The sequence below is a fragment of the Pogona vitticeps genome, chromosome 1 (genome assembly GCF_051106095.1).
Source record: "Pogona vitticeps strain Pit_001003342236 chromosome 1, PviZW2.1, whole genome shotgun sequence".
NCBI lineage: Eukaryota > Metazoa > Chordata > Lepidosauria > Squamata > Agamidae > Pogona > Pogona vitticeps.
The window spans coordinates 118908069-118920977 of record NC_135783.1 but is presented as its reverse complement, the minus strand read 5'-3'; the positions used below and the strand labels follow the sequence as shown (position 1 = coordinate 118920977).

The 12909-nt window shown below is 40.5% G+C and overlaps 1 long non-coding RNA gene across 1 annotated transcript in view; it reads left to right on the top strand.

Annotated features, from left to right (window-relative positions):
- The first annotated feature begins 9379 nt into the window (after positions 1-9379).
- LOC144586958 (uncharacterized) overlaps positions 9380-12909 on the top strand; it is a 103313-nt gene continuing 99783 nt past the window's right edge. Inside the window, exon 1 of the long non-coding RNA XR_013542060.1 lies at positions 9380-9535. This is a non-coding gene — a long non-coding RNA (uncharacterized LOC144586958). The remainder of the gene's footprint in view (positions 9536-12909) is intronic.

The window sequence follows — 12909 nt, the reverse complement described above, 5'->3', positions numbered from 1 at the left end:
GATGGTATAGGAAGGATTGTCCTCTTCACCTCACGTGGAAGAGAAAGGAATATGATTTATTTATTTGAAACATTTTTATCCTGCTTTTCTCCTTTAAAAGGATCTAAGGCATTTCTGCTGGCAGGAAAACAGACCAATCAATAGGTGCCAGGCTACCAAAAGTTGCTTCTGTTCAAAATACCCAATTCCGGGAGTTGTAGTCCAGGAACACAGTTTTACACACCTATATTTTCTATTCTCATTACTTTGCTCTGATGCTGAGGTTTACAATAGTGGGCTAGGATTCCAGAAACCTGTGCTTGTACACTTTTACAGTTAGGATTTGGGACTGAAATTGGTTGTTTGAGGGTTTTGTTTTTTTTAACCAAACCTCTCCGCCTGGAAGGCTGAACGTTTGAAACATGGCTTGCTAATTAATAGATTGGTCTATTGGCTTCCTCTTCACCTGCAAGCATTCTGCTGTGTTCCATTGAGGCCCTTATGATTTCTGGTGGTGTCCCAGAAAACCAATCAACCCCAAGGTTGAAACTGAGAAACCTCAGTGTGGCAATTTCTTCCCTTGGTGGCAAGGCAAACTTGTTCTGAAATATGGCTTTACTCCGTAGGGAAAAAAAGGTCCATATGAAATAAGCACACTTAACTAATAAATTTGCATCAGTCTGAAAAGTTGTATCTTACCCAATACCTCTGCAGATTAAAACAAGAACAACAAAAAGGTAAAATAATCATTCCATCTTTGCAGAAAAAATGCTGCGATTGTAATATTAGGCATTTCTCTTGATAAACAAGCCAATAGTTCATTGAACTTTAAGTTTAAATGGGATTTTAAGTCACTGATAAAATGCATTTATTATGACCCCCAATGCTTTTTGCTGTTTTTTTTTTAAACCTTGTAACATCCTGGCCTAGAGATGTATTCTAATTAATTTGTCTCTTAAAAGATTATGTAATAAACAAACATGTTTTGTTTGTTTTACTTTATGAAATTTTATTTTGTTTTGATGTCAGGTTTAATTGCAGAAAGTCAACAGGGGAAAGAACACATAGTTCTATCATAGCAGCTTATAAAATGCAATAAATAGAAAACCTTATAGTTACTATAAATGGTCTCTAGTGCATTTCTTTAAAAATATAGAGCCCGATCCATTAAAATTAATTTTAAAGAGCTGGTGGGTGGTGGGGGAAGCAATTTTGTCAGAATTATGACAGGGGAAGTAAAAAATTAAACTTCCCTTTCTTCTGCCCTGCAGCTGCCGAATGCTTTTTTTTGCTGATGTTATTGTTACTATCTTAACTGTATTTAATATACTTTAACTACCTCCTTTCCTAAAGAGGAAGCTGAGGCAGGAGGGAGCTGTGCTTGGGGGACATTTTATTTGGTGAGGTCTTTTCTGCTATGCTGAACTTTGTACTCCCTGACCTCATGGTCTGAGGGGGGGGGGTTGGCTTTAAATTAGTGCCAGCAGAAGCGCGCGCTTAATGGTGCGAGGAATTCTCTGGTTCTATTTTTTACTCTAATCTGCTAAATAGGAAAGCCAAATAGCATTGCATACACCTGGGAGGCAGGAATGCTTTAGGAGTAGGATCATACTTCCCCACTATTAGGGAGCAGGGCGGGTAGGTGGGGCTCGTCAGCCTTGGAAGGCAGCCCATCTAAGAGAAAGAAAACTCCGATTTCAAACCTCCACTGCCTTGTGGCTATATCCACTGATGGAAAAGGCTTCAGGAGATAACCTTGAGGTAAAATCTGGAGCCAGAGTCCCAGAGGCAGTTCGTATCATTCTGGAAACTCCTGCAACATCGCTGGAACCAGCTACATTGGCTCTTGTCTTTCCATTGGGCTATTTCAGTGGCGTGGAGAGGGTGGATTTGCTGCTTGGGTAACAGCTTATCCTCCATATTATTTTACCCAGACTTCGTGCTCTGGAGAGGACACTCCAGCTTCGCATACAGTGTCAAAATAACACGGGAAGTAGCAGTTACTGGTTATAAGTCTTTGCTCGATTGGCATAGAGCATGACGCCAGGGGCTACTTCCGATAGTGGGAGAGGTCAGTGCACCTCACTGGGTAGAGTGAAAGCCGACAAGCAGATCGATAACCCTGCAACATGCAACAATCGTAAGAAAACTTGTGCCCTAAAGTTGGACACCTGGAATGTTCGGACAATGACCCGTGGCTTTTCTGAAAACCTGCAGGAAATAGACGACGTGTTCCAGACAGCTGTCATCAACATGGAACTGAGTAGACTTCAGATGGACATTGTTGTCCTGCAAGAGATGAGATTGGCAGATATGGGACCTGTCAAAGAAAAAAATTCTCATTCTTGGCAGGGAAAACCATTGAATGAGACCAGGGAATATGATGTTGGCTTTGCAGTTAGAAATACTCTGCTGAGATCCATTGTTCCACCTACTGCGGGGAGTGAAAGAATCCTGTCTCTGCAGCTCCACTCATCAGCGGGACTGGTCACCCTCATCAGTGCATATGCACCAACACTGTCATCCACAACAGAAGTCAAAGACAAATTCTTTGACGATCTGGCAGCTACTGTCAAAAAAGTCTCTGAGAGAGAGAGCCACTGTTCATTCTCGGAGACTTTAACGCTAGAGTTGGTGCTGATCACAACTCTTGGCCCACCTGTCTAGGCCATTTTGGCATTGGGAAGATGATAAAAAATGACCAACGCTTGCTGGAGTTCTGCTGTTATTATGGTCTTTGTGTCAGCAACATGTTCTTTAATACAAAGCTTCAACACAGAATTTCCTGGAGACATCCAAGATCAAAACATTTGCATCAGCTTGATTTGAGCCTCACTAGACATTCTAGCCTTCCTAGTATTACAATCACACACAATTACCAGAGTGCTGATTGTGATACTGATCACTCCCTGGTGTGTAGTAGAGTAAAACTGTGAACAAAGAGACTGTATCACACGAAAAAGGAAGGAAGACCACATATTGACATCAACAAGACTCGCGACCAAAGAAAAGTGGAGGAATTTGCCCAAGCACAAGAGGAAACCCTTCCAGGCCCAGCTGATGCAAATGCACCTGAACGATGGGAACATTTCAAGAACGCTGTTTATAACACTGCCTTGTCCACCTTTGGCAAGAAGACCAAAAAGATGGCAGACTGGTTCGAAGCCCATTCAGAGTAGTTGATGCCAGCCATCAAAGATAAGAGGAGATCTCTAGCAGTATGCAAAGCCTGTCCTGGTGAGTACAACTTGCAAGCTCTTTGATCTGCTGGTAGCCAAGTCCAACAGGCTGTCAGGAGATGTTACAACAATTATTGGCTTCAGCTCTGCTCTCAGATACAGATAGCAGCGGACACAGGTAACATCAAAGGAATGTATGATGGTATCAAGCAGGCTTTAGGTCCAATACAGAAGAAATCTGCTTCCTTTGAAGTCTGCTAAGGCGTGATCATCCAGGACTGAGCATAGCAGATGGACCGCTGGGTGCAGCACTACTCTGAGCTATATTCCAGAGAGAATGTAGTAACCAAAGAGGCATTAAATAACACTGAGTGCCTGCCTGTCTTGGAAGAGCTGGACAGAGAACCAATTTTAGCAGAAATAAAAGTAGCCTTGAATTCCCTCGCCTCTGGCAAGGCACCTGGGAAGGATAACATCCCTGTTGAAGTGCTGAAGTACTGTAAAGAGATTATCATCACCAAGCTGTATGAAGTCTTTCATCTTTGCTGGAGGGAAGGTGGAGTACCACAGGACATGAAGGATGCAAACATCGTCACATTGTATAAGAACAAAGGAGATAGGGGAGGTGGAAGAGAGATGCCATGGTAGTCATTTCAGTCGCCTCTGTCTCCTTTGTGTGTTTTGAATCATGGGTACCGAAACAAAGTAACCCACATTCACAAAGAAAAGGGTTTTTGAACAGTTGAATTTGCACTGATTGGCAGTGGCTTTCTGAGTTTTCAGACCTGATTGTTCCAGTTATGTCTGGGGTTAGATCAGACTGACTTCTTGCATGAGTTGTGACCATCCCAAATATTAGTTTGACCAAGCCTTTACATCCATATTCATGTAACTTGATTGGCAGCCAATTGTATGGCAACATCCTATTGAAAGCACTAGGCTTGAGGTCATGGGAGATTCTCTGAAAACTCTTTGGAGGCATGTCCTTTGTGACAGATTAACTGCACAGATTTCATGCAAACCAAGTGTCCATGTGAACTACTGCTTAATTTTCTGGAAGAACTGGAGAAAAGCTATTTTTACTAAATCATGTCTTGCCACTGAGCAGAACTGATTGGTTATGTCCTTAAAACCCCAACAGAGAGAAGCTATAGTATCTTAAAATAAAAATTGTATTGTGTATCAGTTTGTTTGAAGGAGCTTTTATTAAACAGCTAAATGGTGGAAGCTTTTTTTTACATGGCACAGTAGCTAGATTTGACCCTGACCTGAGATTCATACAACTTCAAATATATGGCACAGTCCCAAACCATTAGTGATGGCAGCTTGTATGCAGCAAACCCAGCATGTAGCAAATGATAGATAAGCTAAAATCTGGGCACCTGTCCACAACTGAATTGTAAATACAATTTTCCTCTTCCCTCGGGAAAAATTCTCTCTCTCTCTCTCTCTCTCTCTCTCTCTTTTACATGTTCAAATTAAGTGCAATTAACAGTTGGCATTTTAATTAATAGCTCCCTTGTACCATCAACTGTTCTTTATCTGGATCATATCAATGGTGGATTTATGAGTGTATCTATGCATCTGTGGGTCGCTGATGTAGTTTTCATTGACACTGATGAAAAATGGAGTCACCATGGAGTTTGAAAATGTCTCTATGTTTTAGGGAGTACGACAACACCACTTTTATTGATGAAGAAAGATGAAAACATACATTTGATTTTTTCCCCTCAGAACCACCACAAGAGCACCAGTAAAAACCCTGGTGCAGCAACTGAAGTCCACTTCCCCTCCAGAAAACAAACAAACAAACAAAAACAAAAAAAAAACACATGGCTTGCTAAGAAACTCAGGCTCCATCACTCAGCAGTGTGTCAGTGGCAGGACACATGATTTATGCAGTTAACATTCCAGATTCAGTTCCAGGCATGTCCAGGTAGGTCTCATAAAGACTCCATTCTAAGGACATAAATCTTGACCTGTTCATCCTTGAGCAGTAACATAAGATATTGACTGAAATCCTGTTGGTGCTACATAAGGTTCATGACATCATCACCCATGGTGGTTTTTTTGAAATCAAACATTTCTGACCTGACACCCACCCTGCCCCCAGGTCTTGAGGCTCCCATGAAATCTCTTTCATCATTAGGAAGCCATTGTGGGCTGCAGTAACTTTCCATCAATGTGGTGGGGGACAGAAAAATTTCGTTTCTGAAAAATCGTTGTTGCTGATGACATTACCAGCCTTATACAGCATAGCTGTGCAAACAGGATTTCAGCCATTGTGAGATTCCCCCCCCCCCAAGAAACATGGTGTGGATATTTTGTTTTGCTTTTTCTAGTCTTAGGGAGAAACTACATGTTTTTGAAAATGATGTCTCTGTAAATGTGCAAAATTTAAAACTATAGTAACTGATGCCTTGTTACATAGGGTATTAAATGTAGTATCATTAGAGAGGTTGCTTCTATCTTTGTGATCAATCAACCAGTCATTATGAGTTTGTTTAGATTCAGAAAAAGATAAGACAATTTTTTGCAGATGCATTTTGTGCAAATTGTGAAACTCATATTTTAAAATTTGCCCCACCTCACGATTTCATGCTAGAGAACCTTGCAGAGGATTCTCATAACAACTTTGTGCTCATCTGAGAGAATGTGAATTTTGTAAAACAAAATATGCAATATGATGAACAAGTCATAATTTATTTGTAAATATTTCAATGAGTTCTCTTTGTTTTCGGGAGCCTTCCAACTGTTTTATTGCTTTGGTTCTTGATGCCAACTCTGTTATGCCAGGCAATAAAACAGGCATAATAGGGAAATCTATACAGAAATACTTGTTCATTTAGAAAAATGGATAAAGTAAAATTAAGAGACAGTTGTCATCACTATACAGGAAACTAACTTTAAGCAAAACACAGTCATGTATCACATTATTTTTAAAGCCTGCTCAGTTTTGAATGTCATATAATTAAAATAGATGTTTTTAATAAGCTGTCTGGATTTTTTCCTAAGAAGTACAGGCAAGATATATATGGCAAAATAAATGAATATACACAATGTTTTAGATTTTCAGAACCAAGGCAATTTACTTAAGAAAGTATATATTTTTCCACAATACATACTTTCCACTGAGGTCAACAAAAAGTGTCATCATTATAGTATTACAAGTGATTACACTGGACCTTGTACTAACTGTGTCAACACATTATTGTTGCTGGGATAATTATTGGCAGTTTCAGCACATTTTCACTCTTAAACACACACACACACGTACACACAATTTAAGAAGAATAATGCCAGATTAAGCAATATTTCTGGCAGAGACATGGTAGAATGACTGCAAGCCCAAGCAACTTCTGCTAATACATGTATCATGAGAATAGCTGGAGTATTGTTTTAAAACATTTTCACACATGATCTTAAAATTGATCAAGCTTCAACTGCTTTGTATGGGATTGAGAAACCAACATCTGATGGGATGCTCACTTGCTCTAAAACAACTGTTATCTTTGGTGAAATAATCAAAAGATACCAACATGAGATTCAGGAGAGAAACAAAATGTTAGCCTAATCTTCACACATACGTTTAATGTCCAACATTCCTCAATACTCTGTTATTAGGGGGGGTGAGGTTGAACTCCATTTAAACCCTAAATTGGGAAAGGGCAGATTCTGGAGACACACCATACCATTTCTTTTGGAATCCAAAAAGGGCCCTGGTAGTGACAGAAAAATGACACAGTGTTCATATATAACAAAAGTGATGGAAATATTTCTGCATATCCTGTCTTGAAGAGAAATTGAGGTAAGTGGTTTGTTGTCACTGCAACAGAGAAGGCTGAATGGCACTGTCCAAGTGAGCAGGGCATGTGTGAGAAATTCAATGGAACATGTCTATTATTGTGGTTCAAAGCTTCAGAAAAAAATATTGGTGTGCAAGTACCATCTGCCTTGATTGGTCTAAATTATTTGTCTTAAAATCACAGCTGATTCACATGGAGTTGATTCTTAGACTGTCCAATCTGAAAATTGTATCTGAAAATTTCAAATGATATGTATTTGTTCGTATTCATCTCAATAGTGGGAAGAAAACATGAAAATGAGAAAAAGAAAAGGCTATTCTGACCTGGATGGTAAGAGTAAAACTCAGTACTATCAATTACTGATTGATCACTGGTTTCTACAGTGTGTTTCATCTGAAGAAGGCTGTAGCAAAAATGTAATATGACCTTGATGGCCATTGTGATTAAGAGATTATATGTGATTAAATCTTTGTAGGATTAAGGTGATTTGGATTGTATAGGATTAAGAACAGAGATAGGCATGAACTGTGGCTTGGCAGTTCAAACCAATTTGGCGCAGCACCCACATAGGTGTTCTGCAGGTGCTGCATGCTGTCCTCTCTTGCTTCTTCTTCACACTCACCTGAAGCATATTTCTTTCCCCTGCTTCCTCAGTGGGGATTGTCCATTCACCAATCACAGTGTGTGCTTCCTTCTTCTACCTGCTTCCCACTCAAAGGCAGCACTGTGGGCTTCCCTGTCCTGCCTCCTCATCTGAGTGGGTGGTTGCTGGGGGAGGTGGAGGATAGAAACACATGCTTCAATTGGTGAGTGAGCAATCATACTGAGGAGGCAGAGGAGGGAAACACATTTCAGCTGGAGAATGTGCAAGCATGCAGAGGAAGTATGGGTGCTGCACTGAACTGGGCCAAACCACCGAACTGCAGTTTATGCCCATCTCTTCTTAAGATCTATTAAAATTTTGTAGAATTAAGATCTAACAATATTCTCTGTGTTCAAAAATTTGCATGATTAAGATCCCAGGATATGTCACTCTGTGTTGTCATTCATATCTAATGATATTTGCTATTGATTGGTTGTTCCAGTTGTAACCATATTAGTAACATTAGTGTGTATCTTTAGATCTTTGCAACAGTATAGCTTGACACAACGAACTGTGGCTAAGCACTGTGATATCAAGGCACATCTCAGTTGCACAGCTAAGGCACATGATTGACTCCACCCTAGTATGTTGTCAAGTAGCCGCAATTAGTTGCAGCAAGTTGCACCAAATCTTTTAGATTCGGGCCATTAAATATAAGTACAAATAGTCGACGTCATCACTACTCATCATCCTTTTTTTAAAAAATGTTTGGATTATTCCAATTTCATCAATATAATAATAGCTAATCTTTGACCAAAATATCACCAGTTCTCTTTTCAGATCCATTCTCACAATTTCTATCTTCCCAGATTCAAAATCTATCTTTTCTTGACATTTTATTTCGAACAGGCAGCCTAAGCACTTGGTGCCTACTTGGCATCTTTCAAACTGCCTTCAAACTGCATCCTTCCCTAAATATGTCAGTCACTAGAACCCCCATTGCTTTGTGACTATCTCTAATTCGCTCATATTGTTTCAGCATAACAACACACCCTGCTCTTACAACCAGTCATCATCCATATGCAAATCCACTCTACCTGTCAATCATTCTTCGCACATACTCCTGGCCTCACTTACCAGTATAAATCATATGGACACAACTATTATACAAAAAGTGTATTATCACAGAGGCCTTTGACTTTTTGTATTTGGAGGGTTCAGAGGGCTTCACTCAGGAGGAAAGACCAGGCACACTTGCCCTCCCAGGTCCCAAAATGAAGACGAAAGACAGTGACTTGGATTAAATACGGGCCACACTTTATTACATCCATTCTGATTATATCAATCAATTTCTTCCTAAATTGAGGGGGCCTGCGGTAGTATTATGAGGAATTACACAATCCACTGAATCAAAATAACTTTTGTCAATTAAAATTTTAGACTTACCCCCTTTTCTAACCAATTAAGCCCTATGAATTGACATTATACCCCCCTTGCTGATAAAATTGCCCCTAACACTTACATTTATAGTCCCCTTGAATACCAATGTAAATCAAATAATTCAAATAGACCTACCCAAATGCGGTCTGTATTACGATTGTTTCCCCCCCCCCCTTTTCCTTTCTCTCTCTCTCTCTCTTTTTAATTTTTTTAGTCAGATCCTGTGATCCTCAATTTAAAAACTTATGCTCATTTATTTATTCATAAATCTTACTATACCTCCCCCTCCTTCCCCTTTAAGGGAGTAATTTTTTTTAACCCACAAAATGGAGGACGGGATATAGGAGGGCAGGAAAAAAAAGGGATAAAACAAAATGGTGCTGGCTGTTAAAGCCTCAGCTCCATTCGCCCGTTTTCCTTATAAAACAATAATAAGGGTCCTGCTGTTTGGCACCAAATTACCCCTAAAAAACAGCTGATTTCGCAATCAATGAGGGAGAAAGGAGAAAAAACAGAAGCTGGTGCCTTCAGCAATAAACAACCTCCAGGTAATTTCTGCTTTAAAACGAACCAAGGAGGGTGGGGTTGCTCATTATTAAGGATAGCAAACAAAATAGGGCCCGCTGAGCAAACGTCGGCTGGCAGCCTGCTAACCTCACTGGATTATGAAGGGCCCTTTTATTGAATACACCCAAATTTGCCCCCCAAAACGGACCAGCACTGGGTTAACTGGGCAGTAATTCGTGGATACAGCAGGAGCCCCTAAAAACCCAAGATAAGTTGCACTTTATTCTTGCTAAGCGAGGGGGGGTAACGATGTTAAAGAAAAAGCCCTTCCAGCAAATACATCTATGAACTACAGAGAGCCCTCCGTTTAGGGAAAAAAACCCACCTTTACCCCCAATTCGAACCACACAGAATGACTAAGCTGCTAAATCAGAGACTGAAAAAAGGTGCCCAAAATTCCTGATAAATTGTGATAGTTATTAACCGTGGGGTGGTGGTGGTTGCTGATGTACAGAAAAATGCCCTTTAAGGTTTCACCAAGGCTCCCCCGCCCGTTCTTATCTACCCGATCTCCCCAGCTAATTTGTGAGTTTAAGTAAAGGGGGGAAACCCAAATGACCCAATACACAATTAACTTTAACACAATTCACACGGAAAGCAAATAAGAGAAATAGCAAGCCTGGGAGGGAGCTCAGGGCTACCCTCCCTCAAACCACCAAGATGCTTCTTTTTCCAAATTGCCGCTGCTCAATCGCTCTGTTTGCCACTTCCTCTCCGTGCTGCCAGAAAGTGACAGAGGACTCCTTGGGGGCTGGTGTTTCTTTAAATAAAAGCCAGCCCCCACCTTTTCGTCACGTGGACCCTGCTGCCTTGCATCCTCCAGGGCAGTAGAGCAAAGCCGGCTTGCGCATTTCGAGGGCATCGTTACGCCCGTCCTGCGCCCGGAACCTTGTATATGTAGCAGTCTTATTTGGATCAAATCTATAATTGTCTGACTTAAGAGACAATCTTCTTATGTTGACAGAATTAAAGGAGGAGGAAGAAAAAAGAGAAAAGAAAGCAAAGGACAACATATTTGTGGCATCTTAAATACTAGTAAATTGGTTTGATGTGAGCTTTCATGAGTCAAACTCCAGCATCAGACACATTTTGATCCACAAATTCTCATATTGAAACAAACCTGTTAGGCTTTGAGGTGCCACAGTTTTGTCTTTTGCCTCCCCCCTTTAGTTTTGTGAACATGCTGAGATTGCATAATACAGTGGTGCCTCGCATAGCGAGGTTAATCCGTTCCGGATTAACCTTCGCTATAGCGAAACATCGCTGTGCGGAAATAAAAAAGCCATAGAAACGCATTGAACTTTGTTCAATGCGTTCCTATGGCTTGAAAACTCACCGCTGTGCGAGGTTCTGCCATAGTGCCGCCATTTTTGCAGCGCTGTGGCAGAAAAATCGCCATAGGGGCCATCGCCATAGGGGCCATCGCTGAGCGAATGCTCCAGCGATGGCCCAGAGCACCTCGTTAAGCGATTTCATTGCTCAGCGAGGTGCTCAAGCGAGGCACCACTGTACTGGAAATCACTATCTAGTTATCAATCTACCTTTTTTTAATGGGCTATTTAACATACTCAGGAACTATACCTTGAAAACTCTCTGAGGGCAGGCTTCTCTAAGGATGTGACTACACAGTGAGGGAAATGCAAATTAACTCAACTTCTCTCAATAAAAAGTTGTTTTGGGCATTTGGTTCTCTCTGATATAAGTGGCCACAGGATTTGAAAAAGATTTGAAAAGCTTTATACTTGCAGTTCCATCTGAAGTACCTGTAGGTGGTGCAGGTGAAAGGAATTGCCTTAAGAAGTTCTTCATGCTGGTACAAACTTGATGAAGTGGTGTTCAATCCATGAGAGCTTGTTTTTTGTGTGGTGATTTTTAGTGGTCCATAAAGATATCATCCATTTTTTGCATTTGCCTTAAGAAGGCTTTGCTTCCAATCAGGTCCATAGCTTATCTTACTGAGGAGAGAGTTCTTAAGTTCTTAAGCTGTTACAAAAATTAAATGAATGAACAAACAAGATACAGTGACTGTTTTTAAAAAAATAAGTGGCATCTTAGGGGAGCAGAGGCTTTGCAGGGAGGTGAATACTGGCACTGTTTCTGTGTATGTTTCTGTGCACACACACACTTTATCCTCCCCTTTCCCCCTTACTCTTTCTCTCTCGCACACACACCACTTCCCTCTGTTTTTTCTCTTGGTTGGCGCTTTTCCTTCTGCTGTTTTCCCCCTACTCCTCAACAGAAAAGCCACCACCCAAATCCACATAGGGGGAAAAAACTCTCAAATCCTTTCAGCAAGAAAAAAAGTAGTAGCTTCTAGCCAGGAATGGAAAAAAAAAAAGCTGATTTGCAAGCCAAAAAGGCTAGGTGGATTTTTTCCCTTGCATTATGTGGGCAGGAAAAAAAATTGTTTGAATTCACCCATTTTAAAAACAGAGCAAATCCCAAAATTTATGCTGGTGTAGTTGGGCTCTAACATTAACACATTGCTCTTTTTATAATGGTCCCCTAATGAAGCTTCTATATTCAAAACAAATAAGGTATTTGCACTGGACAGAAGAAACACTGACTCAAATGAACCTCATAGAATGCTAGAGAGTTATATCAACCAGTTATATCCTTTATTTATTCAGGAGAGCTATGGTTGTTTTGAACTTCAAATCCTGAATGTAACTTTGTTTGGTTCTTACTGTCCTGCTTTGCTGAAACATTAGGAGACACCCTACTGGAACATAAGGGTTATTTGAAGTGCACTTTAATGGGCTTTATTGGTATATATATAAAAAGGAACTGAAATTATTCAACTACCACTACACAAAGCCTCGGTAGCTGTATAATGGAAACAATTCCGTTTGCCAGCCCTAGTTGGTCAAGTAACCAAGGGAGGCAGGCTGTAGCAGTCCAAAACCAGTACATTATGGCTATTCAGCAGCAGTACACAACGTACCAAACATAATGGAAAATAGAACAGCACAGTTGATAAGTGATGATATTTAAAAATAGAAATGAGGAAAAGATGGATTTGGAAAACTCTATTAAAACTGGACCAGAGAATGGAAATAACCTCTGGCTTAACATTATAGGATTTAGATTGTTTTGAAGTGACAAGAAGGAACACAACATACAAGAACATGGAGATTTATTGGAGAATGATGAGTGGCAGATTTGTATAGAAGGGAGAAAATGTGTTGTAAAATGTCTTTCTAATGTACTCGGGTGATAAAGATATATGTGGACTTCATTCCTCTTCCCTTCCACATGTTCCCCCCCCCCCCCTGTATCTAGTGAAAACTATAGTGCAGCTGTCTATTTCTTGCTGGTAAATGTCTTTTTAATGCATGCTTCTGTGGCCCACCCC